At 37.8% G+C, this 11,312-nt stretch overlaps 1 pseudogene; it reads left to right on the forward strand.

Moving 5' to 3' along the window:
• Positions 1-1,880: 1,880 nt before the first annotated feature.
• LOC124081339 (dnaJ homolog subfamily A member 1-like) lies at positions 1,881-10,999 on the forward strand (annotated as a pseudogene).
• Positions 11,000-11,312: the final 313 nt, after the last annotated feature.

The following is an 11,312-nucleotide window of genomic DNA, read 5'->3' on the forward strand; positions in this document are numbered from 1 at the left end:
ACGCTACGGCTGCCGCCCTCTCCGCTGTCTGCCCTCTCCTGCTCCAGCTCCGGAACTCCCCTCGGCTATACCTTCCCCCGGGCGCTTCCCTCCGCCCCCTCCCCGCAGCCCGCGGCTCGGACCGCGCTCGCCGCCACCTCCCCCTCCCCGCAGGCGGCCTCCGCAGAGCTCCGACCGGCCGGTGTGCCTTGCTCTTCTCGTTTCCTTTTTCTCTACCTGCCACCTTCCAGATCCGCAGTCCCCTTTTCTCCACCACCGAGCACACGAGCCCCCTTCCCAGTCCCTCCTTATTTTGTAACTAACTTAACACTTTCCCCAGGTCTGGTCCTTAGCCTTTGCCCTACAGCCCAGCTCCTGAAAGCTTCCAGATTGCCAAACTTTTATGGTAATTATGGACCATAACTCTGCCCTTAACACCCATGCCCTCCAGGATGCCGCGGACCTGCCCGAGCCCCCCCTGATTGCAGGAAGCAAACCAGGAAGTCGGAGCTACAGCTGCCGCAGCAGCAGCTCCACGTGGCTGATTTATAGCTGGGAGGATTTTTTTTTCCATATATATATATATATATTGATCTTGCTTTTTCACACGGCTTCTAGAGGAGGTGGATTTGTAACCGAAAGGCTCAGGTGAGATGTGCAAATATCACTGAACTAGAGGAGCCCACTTGGAAAGCCAGTATTACTCTTGCCCTTGAGCTAATTAGAAGAAAGCCAATCATCTTCTGCTAATAAGCAATGATTCCTTGACTTAGATTTCTACCCAGAGAAAACAGTTTCAGTTTTTAAGAGAATACTTACCTCTTATTGTTTCCCTCACACCTGGTTTTTGCCTCTTGATGGAGTTTCCTTTTCTGTCCATGAGACCTGACGCCCTTGAAAGGATGTTGGTAATTACCAAGCCCCTTCTCCAGGAAATATTGTGCCCATATCTTCCAACAAAGATGTCCATCGCTATATATCATGGAGTGTATGTTATTGCATTATCAGTGTGCCATACGCTAAATGCCTAATTAAAGTTAAACAGAATGTTTAAAATTTTGTCCTTTGTTTTAGTATGGTCAAAGTATATTTTTTCATAATATTACTTCAAATCTGCAAGTTTTTTTTGTTGTTGTTTTGCTTTTTTGTTTTAAAACAAGTAAAACCTGGTTATTAAGTCTGCCTCAGTGATTAAACCTTGCATTTGTGCTCTCATTTTCACAGTCAGAAGAGACAGTCTTTTGTTATGAATAAAATCAGAAGCTTAATTTTTACTGTTGTAAACAGCTGCTCAGTATACAAATGGAAAGTGGTACTTATCGCTAAAGCCATCTGAATGGTTCTTTTAGAGAATTCTAGGGAGATCCTGCCACCATCACTTGCACACAGAACTGGAAATATAAATGAAAAGACCACAAAGTTAGAAATTAATCAATGTGTATACAGTTGTAAAAGACCATGTTTCTCTGAATTCTAACAATGTTTAAAAGAAACCTAACATACACCTTAAAATAAATGGCTTTTACCACATTTGCTGGGATGTAGCTTTCGAAGAGTTGACAAGTCTGTTGAGAAAGAAGATGAGAAGCTACATCCAAAGCTTAGGTCAGGGTAAGCCACTCTTAACCTTTTTTAACCTAAGGCTCTTCTCTGCCAAATAGTGATTATACTGCATGGTATTACCAAAGGGAATAATTTAGGCCAAGTACATAGCAGATATACAGTTAATGTAATGGATTAAGTCTCAGTGTATGGGTGTAATTCTTGTTTTACAAATGCTACAGCTGTTACTGTATGACAGGGATTGTTATTTTGGGGGGTACTTCTGGCTTGTCTAACACAGGGAAATGTTCACTGGGGAGGAAAGTAGCGTCTAGAGCGTAATGGGATGAGCATAGGAGATGGTGTCTGCCAGGTTAGAAGGTCACATATGGTCGTTGTTGACACGATGCCTTCAGTTCAAAGATCAGCTGGGGGCTCAGAAGCAAAGTAGCCAGAAAGGAGGTGAATTCTTTGAACACCTGGTATGGGTAAGAGGTTTCATGTTTTATTTTTTCATGTAGCCTTTACACAACCTGAGATTAGTATTACTGTCATTTCTAAGCTGGGATTCAAAACACGTTTTTTCACCTCAAAATTCTTGCCAGTACATACATAATTTTTGCCAATTAATGATTATGGTTATCTTATAATATTACATAATAGTATTTATTATATAATGTTCTCAGATTGGATGCAGAGGATCAGATTTGTTAGTTTGGTTTTATTTAAATTTTTTCCCATGTCAACTCTGCTACAAAGGAATCCACTATAATGAACTGTGTCCATCCTGCACTAACTTGGGACTTTCACCATGCCTTCCTTCTATGTGCTATAGTAAGGCTGAAGTCTAAGTTTCTCAATATAACTCACTTGCCTTTGGGCCTTTGTATAAGGAGCCCCCCCCCCAAATATCCTGTGACACTTTACCATTAAGCTCGGATATCAATTACAAAAAGCTTTTCTAGACTCTCTCCCATGCCCCTTCCACTAAGGTACAGGGATAGGTCCCTTGATAGGGGCTTGCATTGCACCTTCTACTTCCTCCCTAACGATTATCACTGTGTTGTAATTCCTGAATTGTTTTCCCACTCCCAGATTAAATTTGCAAGAATCTGGAGATTTGTCTGTCTAATTAATTATTGTATCCCTGTGCCTGGTGTGTCAAAAGAGTTTAATAAATATTTCTTGATGGAATGCTGAGTGAATAATTGGATTATGAATAAAAAACAGGAAATGAAACTTAGAAGAGGGGTGGAGACTGCTTCATTGGCTATTCTTTACCTGAAGGTTCTTCCCAGAATAAAAGTTTGGAGGTTTTTTTGTAATTACTTTTTACAGTGTCATCTCCATTAACTGGTAGGCTGTTGTTTCCTTTTTACTCAGTATCCTACTAAGAATACTCAGAATTAAGAAGAAAATGTTAGCTTTAAGTTGAGATTTTTTTTTTAATCTTTTGAGGGTTTTTTTTTTTTTTTTAAGGTTTATTGAAACAGGAACATGCAGCTATGGGCAATTACTGTTTACAACCAAATTTCAATTTTAACTCTGGTTGCCAAGAATTCAGTTAAATTAGAATCAGTGACCTGTAAATTACTAGTTAAATATTCTGTTGCCTATCCTGGAAACCATTTAATCATCTCTTTTCAAAAGAGATCACCAGTGGTCGTATTTCTAAATCAAGATAATATCTTATTGTTTATAACAATTTCTATTTAAATGCATATAGTTTGTAAAGAGTTTTTAATTTTGTATGGTATTTATTTTCTATTACTACACAACAAATTATACCAAAGTTTAACACTTTGAAAGAACAAACCTTTGTTATTTAACCCTTTAGAGGTTCAGGAATCAAGGAGTGCCTTAGCTGGTATTTCTGGCTCAGATTCTCTCATGAGGTTCTTGCCAGGCTGTCAGTAGAATTGCAGTCAGCTCAGCTCAGCTCAGCTGGGCCTGGAGAATTGGCTTCCAAGTTCATTCACATGGCAAACAGAAAGACCTTGGTATCTCACAGGTGGTGGGTGGGACACTTCAAGGGAGGAAGGCTAGAGCTCAAGACCCACAAGCTGGTACCATGTTGGAGGCTGGGGCAACTACAACAGATGTGAATACTAATAGGCAGGGTCCATTGGGAACCATTTTGGAAGCTCAGGAACAGTGTTAGTAATTAAATATATGCATCAAAATACTTGATTTTCATTGTGAAAATTAAGTTGTCATTATAATGTGCTGAAATCGTCCAAGAAGAACCCAGATCTTAAATAATTGCTTATTTCTGATTATCTTGTGTACTGTTTTCATCTATAAAATGAAGACATTGGACAGTATGACCTTTGATATCCCTTTCAATACTGAAATTCTGAGGATGACTATAATGTTAATATATGGTTAAAACTTAAATTTATGTTCTCATGTGGAATACTATGAAGTCAAACTCTGCATATATATATTTTTTCTCCAACATAGATTACTATTTCTATTATAAGCTTAGTGGGTGATTCCTGAGTTGTACTCATCTGGAATAAAAGACTGTTGTCAAGGCTCCCATTTGATGAGATTAATGGTTTCCTACAATGTTCTGAAGGCAAAAATGCTTATTTAAAAGCCCTCTTAGATTTCACACTGAAGAACACTACCTCTTCATAATTTGGTACTGTTTTTGGACTCCCATAATTCCGAGTGCTCTTTTGATTTAAACATTTGTTTAGGAGGAGATTGAAACAGATTGTATTTCCTACTACTCTTGTTTGAAACCTCTTATACAGCTTCCCATTGTTCATGGAATTACACCCAAACTCCTCAATGTATTGCAAAGACTTTTATGACCTTTTATCTGCTTGTCTCCATAGACTCAAAGCTGGTCAATTACCTTTTTTCCAGCTTAAACTATAGCCATGTTGATGTCTCTCTGTTTCTGGAACAGGTCAAGTTTAAGTCCACACTTCTATCTCACTTCTAGGTTTTTATGCATGTTATTCCCTTTCCCAGGATTCTCAGTAGTTTCTGTACCAGTCCTTCCCCCATCTTGGCCTGCGCCAGTGCCATCAAACTCCTGATAATCTTTCAAATTTCAATTTATACATCAATTCTTTCAGATCCCTCTGATTCTCTTCAACCCCTACATCCTTGCTGAGTCCAGGATCCCTGATTCATACTCAGAACATCCCATAACTTCTCTCAGAGTATGTCACCTCCATTAGAACAAGTGTTTTTAGCATTGTGTTCCTAGGATACTGACAGTGCTTTCACAGAAGACATGCTCTATAACTTGAGTCGAGTAAATGGGGGGAAAGTATGTTTGATGCCTTCATTGGTTTAAGCATAGAGAAGTTTAGAAGCATCCTTTTTCAATTATAAATGAATATATCTTGAAAGGAACTAATATCTAAATTTTTGCTAAATATTTTACAGATAGGTGATTTTGCCCTGATTTGGAGGTTGGAAAAGAAGGGTACACTATTCTGCATCTTGTTTGACCAAAATGAGTACTATAATTCCTAGTACTATAATTCCTAGCAACTGATAGCTGCTTGAAACTAACTGGTCAGTGATGGGAATATTCGTTGCCCAGAACTTCACAACCCTTAATGTAAATTAAACCCTTAATGTAAAATATTCTAGCCTATTTCTTACTAATATTGATGATCTCTTAGAGCATAACTTTGAAAAAACAGGTGAAATAGAAAGAAACTACATCAGTAAAAGAGCCCAAGAACCCATTCTTCCATATGTAAAATGAGAGATTTGACTAGACTCTAATTTCCCTTTACAGATTTCACTGAAGAAAGACTCAGGTTCTCAGCAGAATGGTTAAATGACCAGAAAGTCTTCAGAACTGAAATTTGTCAAGGTATTACTGTAAATCCTATTACAGTTTGTGCATATGAACTTCTGCATCAGTGAACAGACGGTTAGTTTCAAACAGCTGTCAGTTTATTATCACATCCCTCCAGAGATCTTGCTTATCCAGTTAAGTCCAGAACCTCACAGTCTTTAATGTGAGAATCTGATTCCTACAAGGCAAATTGGACTCTGTTTTGTTAATATTGACAATCTCTCAGCATAATGTATGCAGTGGATGGAATGGAGAGAAATGATGTCAGTAAAAGTGCCAGAGAACCCATGCTGCCATATGTAAAATGAGAGATTTGTCTGGACCACAGTGGGTGTAGCTGGATAAGCAAGATCTCTGTAGGGATATGCAGGTGTTTAGACCTAGAGAGCCGGACCAAGAAGGAAGCAATTCTCCTGTGCTTATCCAAGATGAGATGTAGAGCCTACAGAACAACCTGATAGGAACAGCATAGAAGTAGTTTATACCATCTTCATTTACTAATTGGTTTTTGATTAGTTTAAATAAGATTTGGATTATTTTTAATAATGAACTCTATTCCTACATGCCTTTTTAGATACTTCAGAGGAGATAAACAGAATTGAATATAAATAAAGAGATCTTGAGATGGACAGTCAAGAGATTATATAGGAAGGTTATCCCAGATAACCTAGGAATTAGAAGCTCTATAGGAACTAGTTACCTGTCAATTGCAAACTTTTATTTTCCATCTATGCCAGGCTGTGTCTCAGTGATGCCTGGAATTTTTTTTTCCTCTTTTTTTTAAAAGTTATTTCCCAATAACTGAACAGTGAACAAGTCCCTTTTTCTCTTTTATTTGAACACATGGCTCTATATTAAATGAGATTAGAGAGCCACACCTGGGAATTGTGGTTCAAGAGTGCAGATCTTCAGGGGAGTTCAAAATACTGTCATTTAGATAAATGTACCTTTTGGCATATTGCAAAGAGTTTTGAAATTTGAATTTTAATTACATTTCTTTTTGGAGAGTGGTCTTTGAGGACTCAGTCTTTTGGGATGGCTTCTATTTCTCAAACCTTATAACATCATTTTTAATGAAGTAAATCCTTTCCTGTGATCTTTTATTATATATTTATAGATATTTCTAGTCAACCTGTTATTTGAGCACATATGATGTGCTAGCCATTGTTCTTAGATGCTGGGAATATAGTAATAAAAGAAAAAATTCTTGTCCTCTTGGCGTCAGCCATTATACCAATATGTAAATTAATTATTATATATTGTCATGAAACAACAAGTTATGCCAAACATTGTTCTAAAAAGTTTACAAAGAATGACTTTTGTTTTAGATGGTATATTAGAAGATAAGTGTTATAGAGAGAAATAAAGCAGAAAAATGGAATATGGAATGCTGGATGAGGATGAGGGGAGGTTTCCACTTTAAGTAGCCTGAGATGTCACAGAGAAGATAACACTGAACAAGACCTGAAGGTGATGGGAAAACAAGCCAAGTGAATATCTCAGGGGAGATGGCTCCTATCTGGCATGAAGAGCAATAGATACAAAGGTCCTAAGGCAAGAATGTCTGAGGAAAAGCAAGGACGGGGGAGCTAAGGCTGAGAAAGCAAAGGAAGAAGATTGAATCCTAGTACTCACTGTGGCTTTTATTTTTTGGTGGGAAGACACTGGACCATTTAGTGCAGAGTGGTGGCATGATCTAACATATCTAAATAGAATCACCATGGGACAAGAAGGTGGGAAGGGAAAGGGTTAAATAAATTAAAAAGACACATCTTCTGGGTTTGTCTTGGAAAGAAACAAAGAAATTTTAATAATCCAGGTGAAAGATTATGGCAGCATAGACTAAGGATTATAACAGTAGCAGTCATTAGAATAGGCCAGAATATGGATATATTTGATTCTTTTTCAACCATTATGGTTCCAAATAATTTAGTTTATTGTTTTGCTTGTGTGCTATCTGTAAGTAGTTAAATTAATAACCTGTAAAGCAATTCTAAATGCTTTAGCAACACACATTTAAAGAAACTGTAAACAATTACTCAATCATTTGTTTAACATCTTTTGTTAAGATTTTCATGTAATGCAATATATTTTCAAATGGAACATCCTGTATTTACAAATTATATGTCCCATGCAACAACAGCACTTGAGGTGCCAGGATCAACTGCTCTGTTGAAAACAACTGAAAATACCAGGTAAAATTTTTGTAATCTTTTTTTTTTTTTTTTTTTTAGTGGTGGTGGTGCTGGGGATTGAATTTATGCATGCAAGGCAAGCACTCTACCAACTGAGCTATATTCCCATCCCCTATAATCTTTTAAAATGCATCCATGGGTAATAAGAAAATAAAGAATGCTAGGTCATGGTCTCAATAAAGAAGATAAGCTGAGCACCCAAACTGGCTTTTACATTCAGGGCTTTGACCCATCCTCAGTGTTATGGTTTGGATGTGGAATGTCCCACCAAAATACACGTGTTGAAAGCATGGTCTCCAGTGTGGCAAGGTTCAGAGATGGAGCTTTTAGGCAATGATTGAATTATGAGGGCTCTGGTCTCATCAGTACATTAATCCATTTACTGATGATTGAATGGATTACAGGGAGGTGGGATCTACTTGGAAGAAGGAGGTCACTGGGATGTGCCATGGAAGAGTTTATCTTCTCCCTGGTCCCTTGCCCTCCCACCCTCTGCTCCCCAGATGCCATGAGATGAGCAGCTTTCCTCTTCCATGTCATCTGCCATGATATTTTTGCTCAGAACCAGCCAACCATGGACTAAAGTCTCTGAAACTATGATCCAAATAAAATTTTCCTCCTCAAGTTGTTCTTGTCAGATAGTTTGTTCACAGCAATGAAAACATGACTGATACACTGAGGTATCTGTGTATCGCTTTTATTTTGAGTTTATGAGTTTAAGAACAAAAAAAAAATGCAGAATCCCATCCATAATAGACTGCAAAACCTAGGCTTTCCAAAGAACCACATTCCCAAGGTAAGAAAGAATTAATTACCCATTCCCTTTACTCTTTAAGAAGAAACTTCCCTCTACATGTGCCCACACCATCATCTAAGAAGCTAGTAATCATAAATTGGCTCTCATGCTGGTTTGCAACCAGAATTCATACTACCTGGGTGGCTAGAAAAACCTCAAAACCAAGAATGTAGTTAGAAGTGGGCCCAGACCAAAAATGTCATAGGCATTTGAAAAACAAATACAAACCTATTTGTAAAGAACCCCCTTTACCTCACATTTTGAAAAAAATATTCCATCCTTGTGGTCTCTTTAAAAAAAAAACAACAGTTGAACATCAATGAATACCTGAGGCACAATAAGAGCCTACAGAAATAATAAACTACAAAATAAAATGCATAAAAAACCTAACTGTTGCAACTGTGGGACACAGAATATAAAATATGCTTAATACATCTCAAGAAGTGAAAACAGAACTCTGAAAAATGAGTAAAATCAAGAAAAGACCTAATTTCCAGAAGTAAAAACTATAATTGAGATTTTTCTAAAAAATGGGTGGGTTAAGTTACATACTAGAATTATCATTATTGAAATTTCCTCATCTCTTGGGTTCTGGAGTTCTGGTTTTGTGTTTTGTTTCTTTCTGTCTTTCAGGTCACTCAGTCAAAGACTCACTAATTCTTCTACTATCTCTAAAAAGAAGGCATCCTTTGGAATTCAGAGAATTTTAGTTCTTTATCTTTTCCTCAGTACTTAATCTTTTCCTGGTTTAACCATTCACAAGGTTTTGACTATGTTAATAATTCCCACACCTGAACCTTTAGCACAAATTGTATTCTGAACATTAGACCTACAGGGCATTTCTCACTTGGAATTTCCCTGTGGTACTTCAAAGTCAACATGTCCGGAGTGGAATTCCTGTATTATCCCACCAAATCTTCTATTTTTCCTGGGCTCTTGATTTAGCCTTTGACACTCAAAACATGAAATTTCTAAGAAATCTTCCATGGTTTCTCCTACTTTTCTCTTCCAGATCTGGTTGTTATCAAGTCAGGGCCACTCTAGCATTGATGCTTTCTTTTGCTTCTATTCCCAGCGCTGAAATTCAGGATTCCTTGCAGTTTCTTTCATCACCTTCTAACCTCTCATCTCTTAAAATGCTAATTCCTCTCACAACCAGAATTATTTTTCTAAAAAATATTAGTTTAATCCTATCACTACTGGAGCAAAATGTTTTAGTGGTTCACACTGAAAAGTGATAGTTCATTGCATCCTGGGAAGTATAATCTCTTCAAATAAAGCTCTACACACAGTGTTGTTGCCCTAGTTGGAGTGCATCATGAAGATTATAGGTTTTCATGGACTTTTGGATAGAGAATGTTAGACACCCAGACTGATAATGGGTAAGGAAAAGATGCTACAGCATCATACTGGGTAAATCCTCGATACAAAATTGTCTTAGGTTATGTTCACAGCAACCTAGTCTCCTACTTTAGATCTGAGAAGTGGCAGTTGGTGAAATCCCTTATAGTCACTCAACCAGGAACCACCAGATAGATGACTTCAAGTAAAATGAAAAAAAAAATCAAGATAAGAGTCATAGAAAAATTGCTACAGAACAATGGAATGGGGGTTTGGAAGTTTTTAAGACTTAGAGAAAGGGGAACTTTCCAGAAAGCTTGGTGGGAGGCAGGGGAACGGCAGCTGCCTGAGTTGCACACAGTTAGGGTGCTCCTTCCCACTCCCCCACATCAGCCCCAACCTACTCACCTGCTGTAGAAAATAGTGAAAGAAACCACTTATTGTGATGTTTCGGGGGTCAAACCCAATGCCACCCAGAAAGAATTGAAAAAGACTTACAGAAACTGGCCTTGAAGTACCACCCTGATAAGAATCCAAATGAAGGAGAAAAGTTTAAACAGATTTCTCAAGCTTATGAAGTTCTCTCTGATGCCAAGAAAAGGGAATTTCATGACAAAGGAGGAGAATAGGCAATTAAGGAGGGTGGAACATGTGGTGGTTTTGGTTCCCCCATGGACATCTTTGATATGTTTTTTGGAGGACGAGGAAGGATGCAGAGAGAAAGGAAAGGTAAAAACATGTGTCAGCTCTCAGTAATCTTAGAAGATTTATATAAAGTGCAACAAGAAAACTGGCTCTGCAAAAGAATGTGCTTTGTGACAAATGTGAAGGCCAAGGTGGTAAGAAAGGAACAGTAGAGTGCTGTCCCAACTGCCAAGGTACTGGAATGAAAATAAGAATTCATCAGATAGGATCTGGAATGGTTCAGCAAAATCAGTCTGTGTGCATGCATGGAGTGCCAGGGCCATGGGGAACAGATCAGTCCTAAAGATAGATGTAAAAATTGCAATGGAAGGAATATAGTTCAAGAGACAAAGATTCTAGAAGTTCATATTGACAAAGGCATGAAAGATGGACAGAAAATAACATTTCATGATGAAGGAGACCAAGAGTCAGGAGATATTGTGTTAGGTCAGAAGGACCATGCTGGTTTTACTCGATAAGGAGACAACCTTTTCATGTGTATGGACATACAGGTGGTGGAAGCATTAGGTGGCTTCCAGAAGCCAATATCCAGAGGTACTATTAGTGTCAGACCTCTTAATGGGACCAGTGAATAACACTCACTGCAGGCGTTTTATATGCAGTAGTGAATGAGTGTAGGACTATAATCATGCTCATTACTTGCTATTGTTTTTGTTTTAATATTCAATTATAGTAGTGTTTTAAAAGTTAAATGAAGAATAAACGCAAATATAAAAGCTCAAAAAAATACTTAGAGAAAAAATGTAAATGAATTCAGATAGGCTAATTGCTATGACAACTCCAGATTTCAGGGGCTTAATACAATAAAAATTTATGATGTTACAGTCCCTTTTACTCTGTGGTTGGTTGAGGTTCTTTAGAAGGGATTTACATTAGTCAATGTCATGTCACTGTAATAAAATACCTAACGTGAGAAACTTAT

Source organism: Marmota monax, unplaced genomic scaffold, assembly GCF_021218885.2.
Source record: "Marmota monax isolate L192 unplaced genomic scaffold, Marmota_monax_Labrador192_F-V1.1 WCK01_AAM20220418_F8-fsc00159, whole genome shotgun sequence".
Classification (NCBI taxonomy): Eukaryota; Metazoa; Chordata; class Mammalia; order Rodentia; family Sciuridae; genus Marmota; species Marmota monax.